Source organism: Cornus florida, unplaced genomic scaffold (assembly GCF_030987335.1).
Source record: "Cornus florida cultivar Cherokee Brave unplaced genomic scaffold, ASM3098733v1 CherokeeBrave_3.0.0_Hap2_Chr01, whole genome shotgun sequence".
NCBI classification, from domain to species: Eukaryota; Viridiplantae; Streptophyta; class Magnoliopsida; order Cornales; family Cornaceae; genus Cornus; species Cornus florida.
Window position 1 is genome coordinate 68,508,868 of NW_026775571.1, and position 15,360 is coordinate 68,524,227.

Below are 15,360 nucleotides of genomic sequence, written 5' to 3' on the forward strand. Positions count from 1 at the left end.
ACAACATGAACCTAAAACAAGATTATATATAGCTTGCTGAAATAAATGTCATCACATCACATAATTCATGCTTTCATAAATAATAAACACTTAATAATTAGATACATAGTCAATTAAACATGTTTTCATCTACGGTGACAATTAAACATGTAACAAATCAAGCATGTATTAGGCAACTTAATCATATAATCAGCTACACATAAACATTTAGCAAATAAACATGTTTTCATATCTTAATATCAATAATCACGTTATCATTTAGCATGCATGTAAACACATAGTGATAAATCATTCTTTCAATTTAAACAAGTAATAACCGCATAAACATGCAACACCGTCAAACTCAATTCTAACTACTCTAGGTTAACCCTACCCGTTGTCCTTAGGTTTTCAAACCTAACGCTCTGATACCAAATTTTGTCACAACCCAAATTTTCTTATAAAATGCTCTGATACCAAATTTGTAACAACCCAAAATAAAAAAATAAAAAAAAATCGGTATGACCTCTACAGAAAAAGTCCTACTGCGACTTGCTAAAATACATATAAAATGCAATGGCCTCAAAACTAATCTATCATGTCCCAATGCACAATACAATAATATACAACATCCTTAAAATCAACACATACATATTACTTTATTAGCTATGAAGCACCTCCCAAGGGTCGTTGTACACGTGTTCGACACGAACCGGTGTCCAGTCCTGTGATCTGAAAAACTTATTTGAATTAGGCTGGTGTTATTGTTGTTATTAGTGGATTGGTGTTATTATTTGGGTATGTAAATGTTATTTATGAACTGAAGAGAAATTTATTAGTGGGCACATACTTCTGATTGTGTAAGAGGGGATGCTTACATTACTTTTTTTTTTTTTTTTTTTTAAAGAGTCTGACTTGCCATGCCGCATTAGGTTCCGGGACTCTTTAATGTTTTTAGTTCGCGTTCCCATCATTACTCTTAAATGAGGAGAATAGTGATGAATTTGGAATTTCAAAATATTAAGGAAACGACCTAGCGACCAAAATAAAAAACTAAAACTATCAAAGAAATGGGATATTAATGCCAAGAACAGGCACATCTGCAATGCAAGTACAACAATAGACAAATCTTTGAGCAGAAAATACACTTAACGTCCTAAAGAGAAAGTTTTCATCACTTTTTGCGGACTAAAAGGTTTTCGAAAAACAATTTTTTTATGTTATAATTTTGCATTAGATTGTTATGCATGTTGACAGCTGATTTTGATGTCATAGTGAAAATTTATGACGTTAAGGATGCTTTGGAAATTAATGTCACAGTCTAAATTATTCATTGTTGAAATAAAAGGTTGTTGCATATATACTTGAGTTTCTTGGAAATGATTACTAACGTGATTTGGTGTCAACTAAGCAATTGCTTTTCCTTATCCTTATCTATTTAATTTGGATATCTTCACAGATATCCATTTACCTTTTATTTTTGGCAGATCAAATATCTGGGTATTCTTCTTATATCAAGGATGTCTATATATATACATTTCTATCAATCCTAATGCCCACTAGATTCTTTCTAATTTAAAATAGTAAATGCATACTTTTAGTCAATTCATTTTTAGAATTACTATATCAGAGAAGATCCTTAAAGAGTATTAAAGGAATAGTTTTTCAGATTTAATTCTCTTGTATATAGAGATATCAATTAGGTATAAATAAATAAACCCATCTTCTTCCTTCTCCAGACAAAAGAGGAGGGAAAAGAGCTGCCTTCTCTTCTCTTTCTCTATGCAAACATGCAGTTGATATATATTTTGTAAGCACAGTACTTCTGAAAATATATACCATTGTCGATTACAGCATTTAGCCACGATGAGAAGCAAAATGTTGCTTTGGAAACTTCCAATTTTTCTTGCACTCCTCATTCTTTTCTCTCTGTCCCCAACGTCAGCTTTTGCGGCCAAAAAGGTACAACATTTTCTCTACATGTATGCTGGAAGTTTCTATCCCACAAAGTTATTGATTATTCTCCTTTATTTATTTATTTATTTTTTCTTGTGTGGTGTCTTTAATAGTCATATATTGTGTACATGGGAGGTCATTCACATGGCAGAAAAATGACAGAGGCAGCTCTCGGCAAGGTCTCAGATTCTCATTACGAGTTCCTTGGATCATTCTTGGGAAGGTATGAGATTTGACACATATTATGATTAATAATTTTTTCACTTTTCCATTATTATCATCATTCTATTAAACCTAAGAAAATATATGGAGTTCGCTCGATAAATAATCTTTCCATAGAAAAAAAAAAAAAAAAATTAAAAAAGAGAATTTGTGCGGTCAACTCATGAATTCTCTTTTTGCAAAGAAATAATTCGTGTAGCACATTGTTCAATTCTTCTTTTGCTCATGGTATATATGGTTTTATGCAGTAAAAAAGAGGCCAAAGATGCCATATTTTACTCCTACAGGGCTCACATCAACGGCTTTGCTGCGGTGCTTGATGAGAACCAGGCAGCTAATATTTCAAGTACCACATCCTCTGTAGATATAAATACTTTTCCTCAATCCTTCGTCTCGTTTATGTTTGATCAGTAATATTTGGTGTACTAAAATTAGCAATGTTTCGCAATATATATTTACGCAGAGGATCCAAATGTTGTGTCTGTTTTCTTAAATAAAAGGGTAAAATTGCACACAACCCATTCGTGGAATTTTCTTTCCCTAGAAAATAATAACGGTGTTGTTGACTCGAATTCCTTGTGGACGAAAGCCAACTATGGAGAAGATGTCATCATTGGACATATTGATAGTGCTAAGGGACCTCACTATATATATTGCTTGCTTTCAAATTAGTTTGTTTTATTCTCGTAATTTCAGATATTTAAATTTGAAATTCATAATTTATTGTGACTTCATTAGGCGTCTGGCCTGAATCAGAGAGCTTTAGCGACGAAGAATATGGACCAGTTCCATCAAGGTGGAATGGAATTGTAATGTTGTGATATATATATATATATATATATATATATATATATATATATATATATATATATATAATTAATGTTAAAAGAAAAAGAAATAAAACAAGTGGGCCCCACCACTATATTAAAACATCAAAAAGGCCATAAGGCCATTTCGCAGATCATTAGCTTCTCTATCTCTCTCTGCTGCATCATTCTCACCTCGGCAGTTTCTTTTTCTTTTTTCTTTTTGCAAGTTCAAGACTTGATCTAGCTTCACTCAATTGGAATTTGATAGAACCTTGTGAAACAAAGTTGGAGAGCATGGCGAGATCTACGCGTGGGTACCAGCAATTTCAACTTTACTGCTCTCTAGGGAGTTCGAAATTCTAGGGTTCTTGGAATCAAATTGGGGGTTTTCATCAATTTGAGGTAGAGGTGTTCTAATCTACAATTTCTTGGCCTTTGGTGAATTTTTCCCCTTAAATTTGATTCTAAGCATGCTAAATTTTAATTACTTAACTTGTTATTGTTGTAGTTCTTTGTAATTACAATGATAATTGTACTCCTTGTATTATTTGAGTTCATATACATGTCTATTTTTATTATGGTAAATGAGCATGCTTAGTGTTTGATGTGTTGTATGTTTCCATGATTATTTATTTAATTATTGTCTTGAAGAAAAATGGATGCTATGATTATAAATAAATAAAGGAAAGGAATGTTTACAAATTTTCATTAAATTGTGATGATAATGTAAATGGAAATGTGTGAAAACATATAGTTAAATTAATGATTTGAAGCATGAAGTATTCATGCATCTATTGGAAAAGAGAAAGGGGGAAAAATAATTGTTAGAATAAATAAAATTGTTTTGGGGAAAATATTTTCTAAAAGTGTTGCGAAAATCGGACGCCTAGGAGGCGCCTAGTGGTCCGTGATGTTAGTGTAGTCTAGAGGGGAATATAGTTGAGTTAACTAGGCCGGATGCGACGCCTTGGAGGTGCCTTATGGTTGTGGATAGTTAACCAACCTTCCTTTCGTGACGCCATGGAGGTGCCTTGGTTTGGACTGCACTAACGGTTTGGTTTTTGGAATGGAATTGTTTCGGAAATAGGGAGTGACATTTGCATAACATTGCACTTCATGACATCGTGGTAAATTTGTGATTGGTTGATATTTGTTATATACTTGTTATTGCGGTTAAGAATGGGTGTTTTCCGATGACATGATCCCGTTCACTTTATATTTATTCATTATATGGATTCACGGGGACATAAGAAGTGTGTCTTAGACACTTCCTACTGAGCTTATGCTCACCCCCTTATTTTTAACATTTTTTCAGGATATGGAAAAGAGGTGGCGGACGACGGTCCACCACAAGTTTAGATGAGCTTGACGACCTATTCTATTTTGTTATCTTTTGTATTAGACTCTAATATTTTGTAAATGTAATATTAACTACCTTGTGACACTTTAGTTTAATTAGTATAATGTTGTAAGTTATGGACTTTTAATTCTATCTACATTTTATGGACTGTAATTTGATGTAACTTAAGTGGGTTCCATGTTTGGATGAGATAAAGGAATGGGAGTTTTGTATGTATGTAACCATTTTGGGAATGTAGTATAATATTTGAATTGTGCGTTGGGACAGGATAAGTTAGATTTAAGGCCCAGTGAGGCCATTGCATTTATTTTTGTATTTCTACCGGTTGTTGAGGGACATTTTTTGCGGAAGTCATGCTGAAATTTTTATAGATTTTTATTATTATTTTGGTAATTATTCGAGTCGTTACGAATTTGGTATCAGAGCGATGGTTCGAATACCATTAGGACGACGGGTAGAGGCCTACCTAGGATTGCATGGGGAGTTGAGTTATTTGCTTACTTGTTTAGTTGCTTACATGATTGCATGCTTATATGTTTATGTGTTAAGGTGTTTAATTATTTGAAAGACATGCTTAATTGTTTAAATGCTTATATCATTACGTGTTAAGTGGTTAATGTTGTTGTATATTATTATGATTATGTTTATCCTTAGTTGGGTATTTTGGAAGTATGGAAGGTGTTTATGTATTTCCATTCTTGTCAAGTCATTCGTGTGAGGACTCCGTTCTCGTGCGTATTTTAGTGTCATCGTAATTAATCCGTTTCCTTTTCTTATAGCTTCATGGCAACACGAAGGGATCCCGGGGAAAGTTCTAGCTCCAATCCCGTGGAAAGGGATCAGGAGCAAGTTGAGGAAGATATCTTATTGCGTGATTTGGTCCCACCAAGAGAGGGACAAATGAGGGGGACCGTTGACCCACCTTTTCAGATAAATAGGGAGTAGTTGAGGTTAGCCATTCAGGAGGCTATTTTTGATGCATATCGACCGACAGGTGCGTCATCGTCATAGTTTGTGCCACCACTGACACCACCACCACCACCTCTAAAGAAAAATGAGTTAGATGATACTCTTTACCACATTGCAAAGTTTGTGAAATTGATGCCAACTCTGTTTGAGGGCGGTCCAGATCCGCTTGTTGCGAATAGTTTCATGGATAGGGTGGAGAAGCATATTAATGCCATGAATTTGGCAACGGACAAGTTGAAGATTACATTGGCTACTTACAATTTTGTTGGCGATGCTGAGATTTGGTGGAAGACCGTTTCTCACACCCATAATCTGGATACTATGACATATGTTACATTCAAGAAGTTGTATTATGAGAAGTACTTTCCAGCGCCTAAGCGGAGGGAACTAAAGAAGGAGTTTGATGGGTTAAAGCAAGGAAGTATGACAGTTACAGAGTATGAAAACAAGTTTACATCACTTTTGAGATTTGCACCGGGAATTGCTAATGATGAAGAAGGAAAGATAGAGAAATTTGTTGATGGCCTTGATCTTACCATTAGGCCAATTGTAGTTGCTTCAGAACCGACAGAGTATGCAAAAGCAGTGCGCAAGGCTTTAGTGGTTGAGGCTGAGAGTAAGGACAACAAGGCTATCATGGAGTCCTACAAGCACAACAGGGGTATGAGTACTTTCTCCGAAGGTCAATCAAGTAAGAAGCAGAAGCATGAGCAGTCAGGGTTCAGGGGACAGTAGCCAGTCAGATCTGCACCCACAGCTTCAGTGTCCATGGGGTCTTCTAGACCGAATGTTACTTATTTCAGATGCGGGCAGTTGGGACATTACAAGTCCCAATGCACTCAGACACAGGTAGCTCAGATGATTTGTTTCAAGTGTGGGCAGCCAGGGCATCACAAGTCCCAGTGTACTCAGATTCAGGTGGCGTCTGGTGGATGTTTCGGGTGTGGCCAGCAGGGCCATAGGGTGAAAGATTGTCCACAGTGGGGCAGTGGTTTGGGTAGAGGTGGAGGTTCACAGTAGAGGCAGATGCAGTCTGCCACAGTTCAGTTAGGGTTTCGACCACCACCACCACCTCAGCCGTCTCAGCCAGCTATGTCAGCCCAGAGTTCTCGACCTGGTAGGGGAGCTTCTTCGAGTACACCTAGTCAGCAGTCTGGCTATCAGGCAGGCAGTTCCCTGGGGAAGAGGACCTAGGGTCGCGTGTTTGCACTCACTCCAGCCGAGTCACCATCCAGTCCTTCAATTGTCAGGGGTATATTTCTTGTGTCCCATTCTTGGGCTCGTGTATTGTTTGATTCCGGTGCTTCTTATTCATTCATTGCTTCATCATTTGCACGGGCATTGGGTTTAGAGGTCAGTCAGTTAGACAGACCGCTTTGTGTTGACACGCCTATCGGGGGTTCAGTTGCTCTTAGTAGAGTTTGTAGGAGTTGTTCCATCACAATTGCCGGACGTGTTCTTGAGTTCGATCTCATCCTTCTCGAGATGACGGGATTTGACGTCATTCTTGGGATGGACTGGTTGTCATCCTTCAGAGCTGTCATTGATTGTTTCAGGGGCAGAGTTTCAGTGTGTACCCCGGATGGGGATTGTTTCTTTTTTGTGGGAGATCGGTGTGATCCTCTCACTCATTCATTTTATGGTGTTAGAGGTCGAGATCAGCAGACATTCTTCTTGGCTAGTCTTTTCGCCGATGATGATGTTGAGTTTTTTGGGGTTGATTATCCAGTAGTTGTGCGTGATTTTCTGGATGTGTTTCCGGAGGACTTGACTGAGTTGCCTCCACATCGAGAGGTGGAATTTGCTATTGATTTGATGCCTGGTACCGGCCAATCTCTATGGCACCGTATCGTATGGCACCGATTGAATTAGAAGAATTGAAGAAGCAACTTGATGATTTGAGGATGAAAGGCTTTATCCAACCGAGTGTGTCACTGTGGGGTGCACCGGTCTTGTTCGCTAAGAAGAAAGATGGTTCTTTGAGGTTGTGCATTGATTACCGAAAGTTGAATCATGCCACCATCAAGAACAAGTATCCTTTACCAAAGGTAGATGATTTATTTAATCAGTTGAGGGGAGCCAGTTGTTTTTCGAAGATTGACTTGAGGTCAAGCTATTATCAGTTACGGGTTAGAGAGGAGGATACTCCAAAGACCGCATTTCGTACGTGGTATGAACATTACGAGTTTCTTGTTATGCCTTTTGATTTAACCAATGCGCCGGCGGCATTCATGGATTTAATGAACCGTGTCTTCCACGATTACTTGGATCAGTTTGTGGTAGTTTTCGTGGATGATATTCTTGTGTATTCACGGACTCGGGAGGAGCACGAGGTCCATTTGAGTATAGTGTTGCAGATTCTACGGGAGCACCGTTTGTACGTCAAGTATGAAAAGTGTGAGTTTTGGCTGCAAGAGGTGAAATTTTTGGGACATGTTGTCTCGGAAGGTGGGGTTTCAGTTGATCCTTCAAAAATAGAGGCAGTTTTGAGTTGGGAGCAACCCAAGAATGTCTTTGAGATCCGGAGTTTCCTTGGCCTAGCGGGTTATTATCGGAGATTTGTGAAGGATTTTTCCGGTTTGGCAGCTCCTATGACCAGATTGAGTAGGAAAGGGATCAAGTTTGCATGGAATGAGGCCTGTGAGTCATCCTTTCAAGAGTTGAAAACAAGGTTGACTACGGCTCCGGTGTTGGTGATACCTGAGCGTGGCTTGGGTTATGTGATCTATTGTGACGCCTCAGGTGATGGTTTGGGTTGTGTACTGATGCAAGACGATAGAGTAGTGGCTTATGGGTCTCGACAGTTGAAGACTCACGAGCTTAACTACCCTACTCATGACTTAGAGTTAGCGGCAGTTGTATTTGCTTTGAAGTGTTAGAGATACTATTTATATGGTGAGAGATTTGAGATGTTCTCGGACCACAAGAGTCTCAAGTACCTTTTCTCCCAAAAGGACTTGAACAACAGACAGAGGCGATGGGTTGAATTCTTAGAAGACTATAACTTTGATTTGCAGTATCATCCTGGCAAGGAAAATGTGGTAGCTGATGCTTTAAGCCGGAAATCTCATGGGACTTTGGCTAGTTTAGCCATTCGGAAATGGAAAATGCTGGAAAATTTGGCTGAAATGGGATTGTATTGTTTTGATGATGATGATGATGGTAGTGAGTCAGCATTCTTGTTTAGTCTCGTGGCTCAACCCACTCTTGTTAGACGGGTGATTGAGTCACAGAGATATGATTCAGATTTGGATGCCATTTACATTCTGATTTCCAGTAGCGAGACCATGAAGGATTGGACCTTACATGCACATGGAAGTCTACGGTTTAGGGGTTTGTTGGTTGTTTCCACAGTTTGTCGTGAAGACGTCTTACGGGAGTTTTACACTTCCCGCTTTGCAGTTCATCCGGGTGGTACCAAAATGTATCACAATTTAAGACGTCAGTATTGGTGGAATGGAATGAAGAATGATGTTACACAGTTTGTAGCTAAGTGCCTTACCTGTCAGCAGGTGAAGGCCGAGCACTAGAGACCAGCTGGTTTATTGCAGCCGTTGCCGGTAGCGCAGTGGAAATGGGAGGAGATTGCAATGGATTTTGTGACAGGTCTTCCTAGGTCACGGAGGGGAAATGAAGCCGTATGGGTCATTATCGATAGATTGACCAAGACGGCTCACTTCTTGCCTATTAAAGTAACAGATGACGCAGAGACACTCGGTGTACTTTATGTGAAAGAGATTGTGAGATTGCACGGAGTTCCGGTGGCTATTGTGTCGGATAGGGATACTAAGCTCACCTCGAAGTTCTGGGAAGGACTTCAAGTAGCGTTTGGCTTAGCGTTGCACCTTAGTATTGCATTTCATCCACAGAAGGAAGGCCAGTCGGAGCATACCATCCAGATCTTGGAGGATATGCTTCGAGCCTGTGTACTTGACTTGGGTGGTAGTTGGGAGGATCACCTTCCACTTATTGAGTTTGCCTACAACAATAGTTATCAGGCGAGTATTCAGATGGCTCCATTTGAGGCGTTGTATGGTAGACCTTGTAGGTCTCCTGTCTGTTGGACTGAGGTGGGCGAGACAACCGCCTTAGGACCCGACATTGTACTCGAGACTACCGAGAAGATTAAACTGATCAGACAGAGATTGCTTATAGCTCAGAGCCGACAGAAGAGTTATGCAGATAGGCGGAGACGACCGCTATCCTTTGAGGTGGGAGACCATGTTTTTCTTCGGGTTTCTCCAAAGAAGGGGTTGATGAGGTTCGGGAAGAGTGGCAAGTTGTCGCCACGATTTATTGGACCTTTTGAGATCTTGGATCGCGTAGGAGAGGTTGCCTACAGACTAGCATTGCCACCACTGATGGACAGGGTTCATAATGTCTTTCATGTGTCGATGCTACGGAAGTACGAGCCAGATCTGTCTCATATTTTGAGTTGAGTTGATGTGGACATTGATGAGGATGTTTCCTACGAAGATGGACCAGTTCAGATTCTTGACACACAACAGAAGGTGTTGATGAAAAAGATGATATCATTGGTAAAGGTTCTTTGGAAGCATCATGGAGTTGAGGTAGTTACTTGGGAGCTCGAACAGGAGATTCGCTCCAAGTATCCAGAATTGTTTTCTCCCTCAGGTATGGCCTGATTTCGGGGACGAAATCTTTTAAAGTTGGGGAGAATATAATGTTGTGATATATATGTGTATATATATATATAATTAATGTTAAAAGTAAAAGAAATAAAACAAGTGGGCACCATCACTATATTAAAACATCAAAAAGGCCATAAGGCCATTTCGCAGATCATTAGCTTCTCTATCTCTCTCTGCTGCATCATTCTCACCTCGGCAGTTTCTTTTTCTTTTTTCTTTGTGCAAGTTAAAGACTTGATCTAGCTTCACTCAATTGGAATTTGATAGAACCTTGTGAAGCAAAGTCGCAGAGTACGGCGAGATCTACGCATGGGTACCAGCAATTTCAACTTTAGTGCTCTCTAGGGAGTTCAAAATTCTAGGGTTCTTGGGATCAAATTGGGGGTTTTCATCAATTTGAGGTAGGGGTGTTCTAATCTACAATTTCTTGGCCTTTGGTGAATTTTTCCCCTTAAATTTGATTCTAAGCATGCTAAATTTTAATTACTTAACTTGTTATTGTTGTAGTTCTTTGTAATTACAATGATAATTGTACTCCTTGTGTTATTTGAGTTCATATACATGTCTATTTTTATTATGGTAAATGAGCATGCTTAGTGTTTGATGTGTTGTATGTTTCCATGATTATTTATTTAATTATTGTCTTGAAGAAAAATGGATGCTATGGTTATAAATAAATAAATAAATAAATAAAAGGAATGTTTAGAAATTTTCATTAAATTGTGATGATAATGTAAATGGAAATGTGTGAAAACATATAGTTAAATTAATGATTTGAAGCATGAAGTATTCATGCATCCATTGGGAAAGAGAAAGGGGGAAAAATAATTGTTAGAATAAATAAAATTGTTTTGGGGAAAATATTTTCTAAAAGTGTTGCGAAAACCGGACGCCTAGGAGGCGCCTAGTGGTCCGTGATGTTGGTGTAGTCTAGAGGGGAATATAGTTGAGTTAACTAGGCCGGATGCGACGCCTTGGAGGTGCCTTGTGGTCGTGGATAGTTAACCAACCTTCCTTTCGTGACGCCATGGAGGTGCCTTGGGCCGGACTACACTAACGGTTTGGTTGTTGAAACGGAATTATTTCGGAAATGGGGAGTGACATTTGCATAACATTGCACTTCATGACATCGTGGTAAATTTGTGATTGGTTGATATTTGTTATATACTTGTTATTGCGGTTAAGAATGGGTGTTTTTCGATGGCATGATCCCGTTCACTTTTTATTTATTCATTGTATGGATTCACGGGGACATAAGAAGTGTGTCTTAGACACTTCCTACTGAGCTTATGCTCACCCCCTTATTTTTAATATTTTTTCAGGATATGGAAAAGAGGTGGCGGACGACGGTCCACCACAGGTTTAGATGAGCTTGAAGACCCATTCTATTTTGTTATCTTTTGTATTAGACTCTAATATTTTGTAAATGTAATATTAACTACCTTGTGACACTTTAGTTTAATTAGTATAATGTTGTAGGTTATAGACTTTTAATTCTAGCTACATTTTATGGACTGTAATTTGATGTAACTTAAGTGGGTTCCATGTTTGGATGAGATAGAGGAATGGAACTTTTTTTATGTATGTAACCATTTTGGGAATGTAGTATAATATTTGAATTGTGCGTTGGGACAAGATAAGTTAGATTTAAGGCCCAGTGAGACTATTGCATTTATTTTTGTATTTCTACAGGTTGTTAAGGGACATTTTCCGCGGAAGTCATGCCGAAATTTTTATAAATTTTTATTATTATTTTGGTAATTATTCGAGTCGTTACAGGAATACGTCAGAATGACACCAAAAATGGATTCCCTTGCAACAAATATGTTCCATTTTCTTTCAAATCATTATTTCACCAGATTAATGAATATCAAATTAAATCAACAAAAATGCAAAATCATAGATAAAACTATCGTACGGTAAAGAACTATCGTAGCTTCGATGGGAAAATTGCTCCTTCCTATCAAGTAAAGATACTAGTTGAGGATAGCGTTTGCAATGCCTTCTATCGAGACATCGCCTCTGCCTTGAACCTTTCTAGTTCTGTGTTGAGGGATGTTCATCGTCTTCCTTAGCCTTCCCTTTCTGTGTAGGTGTCTGATGCCCTGACTATATATCTCAAATTCTCATTAAGTCCAGACTTTATAATTATTAGGTAATAACTATTTATTTTTTTTTTTTTCTTCGCGATTGAAAAAGGATCTTAGATATAAATAAAGAGAGACTTCTTCTAGCAAGAACAATATATGAAAGGGGACTTGTTTAATGCTCTTATTTCACTAAATTGGCTTGATCTGTTTAGCTATTGATGTACTGGTTGATTATTTATTTTTTATGTTGTTCTAGAAAATAATATAATAACAAGTAAAAACTTCTTACTAATAACCATTAAAATTTTCAGGAAACTTATTGGAGTTAGGTACTACTACAAAGGATATACTTCCACATCTGACATTAAAGACCATTCCAGTTTTTCTGCCCGAGACTATGATGGCCACGGAACTCGCACACTATCAACCGCAGGTGGGAACTTTGTGCCAAGAGCAAGTGCGTTTGGCGTTGGCAATGGAACTGCAAAAGGTGGTGCACCTAGAGCTAGAGTGGCTGCTTATAAGGTGTGTTGGCAGCAAACTAAGCAAGAATGCTTCGAGGCTGACATCCTCAAAGCCTTCGATCAAGCCATACATGATGGTGTTGATGTGCTTTCTGTATCTCTTGGTAGTGATCCCACTGACTACTTCAGTGATGCCACGTCAATAGGGTCATTCCATGGTCCTAAGCATGGCATTGCGGTGGTGGCCGCAGCCGGGAATGAAGGTCCGGCGGCTGGTACTGTCAACAATGTTGCGCCATGGCTTCTAACTGTTGCAGCAAGCACTATGGATCGTGAACTTTGTGCTTACGTTGACCTTAGTAATGGAATGCGCCTCAAGGTTCAATTCAAATTCTATCATTAAATTTGGCCCTGTATGTCTTATATTTGTTTGAAATTCTAATAATTTTCTAATAGAAACTATATGATTCTAGGGAAAAGATAATAACTTCAAACAATTGCCAGGAGATAGATTCTACCCACTTTTTACCGGTGCACAAGCTAAAGTTGCCAATGCACTTGCTACAGACGCGTAAGAACAATCTTCACTGGAGTGCTACTAATGAAGTGTTGCTGTTGTTGTTAAGACAATCTGTGTAATTTGCTTGTTTAATGTAGTTTACTATGCGGGAATGGAACTCTCGACCCCCAAAAGGTGAATGGTAAGATCTTGGTTTGTCTTGTTGAAGAGGTTTCCGATGAAGTTTTAGAAGGACACCAGGCTAGTTTGGCTGGTGCCGTGGGGATGATACTTTGTGACAATACCACCACAGCAAATGACAGGAACACCATCCCAGTTTTGGCAGCATCACATATCGGTTACACAGATTGTCTTAGCCTTTTTGCCTACATCAACTCTACCAAGTATCTTTCTTTTTGCCGTCTTTCACATTTTGTATACATCTATTTTACTATCACTTTTCTTGTACTCGTTACCAAAATTTCAACAGTAATCCACTGGCTGTGATTAAGCCCATGGAAGAACTGCACACAAAGCCTGCTCCGCTCATGCATTCTTTCACCTCTAGGGGTCCAAACATTGTAACACCGGAAATCCTCAAGGTTTGGCCAAGGAACCCATTACCATTTTACTTTTCTATTCTCTTTCTTCTTCTTCTTCTTCTTTTTAATTTTTTTTAATCTTTTAACTAACTAATATCCATTTTTTATCCCATTAATTATATACTCAGCCTGATATTACTGCACCGGGAGTAGATGTCATAGCTTCGTACACTGGAGCTACAATAACAGAAGATTCCGTTATGCCCACGACACCCTTTGTTCATATGAGTGGAACATCCATGGCTACTCCTCACGTAGCTGGAATTGTCGGTATTCTCAAGGCAATTCACCCAGATTGGAGTCCTGCAGCCATTAAATCTGCAATCATGACAACCGGTAATACATCTATAATCACTTGTACTAATAAAATTGATCTACTTATATTAGTTATACTTGGAGCAAAATTTTTTTTTGGAAGGTTAAGCAAACACAGACCCATATCTCCATAGAGGTTTCAAACACCCAATCTCCCTAAGAGGGTTTGTACCACCTTGGTTAATACTTAGAGCACATTTGTTTTAAAACTAATTACGTTTTCTATGTTCAGCAAGAACGAGAGATAATACTGGCCATCCAATGCTGGATCGATCATAGAATGGATCCTTTGTTAAGGCAACACCGTTCACTTATGGTGCTGGGCTTATACGGCCAACTTTAGCAGCAGATCCTGGCTTGGTCTATGACTTAAAAGTTAAGGATTACAAAGACTTCCTTTGTGCAGTTGGCTATAATAAAACTATTATGGATCTCTTTTCTAGGAGTCACGTATGTCCCAAGTCCACCAATCCTTTGAGTATCTTGAACCTTAACTACCCTTCAATTACTGTCCCTAAACTCTCTGGCTCAATCACTGTGGCTCGAACAGTGAAGAACGTTGGCTTAGTGAGCAGTTATACAGCTCGTGTTCGGCCACCACCGGGATTTTCAATTACCGTTGAGCCTAATGTTCTGAAATTTACGAGGACCGGTGAAAAGAAAACCTTTTACTTGAGTTTGAAAGCTAAGAAAAGTAAGAAAACTGGTCTTTCAAAAGGCTATGCATTCGGAGAGGTATTATGGTCAGATGGTGTACATAATGTCAGGAGTCCAATCACGGTTGCTACTGATCCCATACCAATAAAGAGAAAGGAGCACGGTGACGATGATCAATGCTAGTCAATTTACAGTTGCTACAGCCGCCAAATCTGCACGAAATTTAAATGTTGAATTTTGTGGCTTGAAATTGACAACTCAGCAAGTCTTGCATCACCCATTGACTTCATCTTCTTGGCCTCCAAGTTTGAGTGCTCAGCAAGCCTTTTTCGTGGTCACCAAGTAGCCTTATCACATGTGTTTTGGTGACCCATTATTTGTTATAAATAGCCATGTCTCTCATGCTTGATCATCATCCAAAATCATCAATTCAGTTGTATGTTTGTAATATCAGTTACTGAGTGAGAGAGTGTGGGTGTAATTGGACTTTGGGTGTGAGCCACTTTGCCTTGTACCTTTTTATTTCCATAGTGAAATATTGTTCTATCTTCTCCCCATAGACGTAGGTGATAAGCGCCGAATATTGTATATTCAAGCGCCCTAAATTGCATTAGTAAAGTCCGTTGTATGTTAATTTATGTAGATTATCTTCATCTCTATGTTTTTATGTATTTTCAGGTCCTTTTGCCAAAAAGGAGCAAAAATAAGACTTTGTGGATTTTAGACCATCAAAAGGGCACAAGGCTGAATTTCTAGCAGCAGTGGATCCTGGACTTTGCTCGCCAT

At 38.7% G+C, this 15,360-nt stretch overlaps 1 pseudogene; it reads left to right on the top strand.

The window, feature by feature from the left end:
- The first annotated feature begins 1,845 nt into the window (after positions 1 to 1,845).
- Positions 1,846 to 14,757, top strand: LOC132274019 (subtilisin-like protease SBT5.4; annotated as a pseudogene).
- Positions 14,758 to 15,360: the final 603 nt, after the last annotated feature.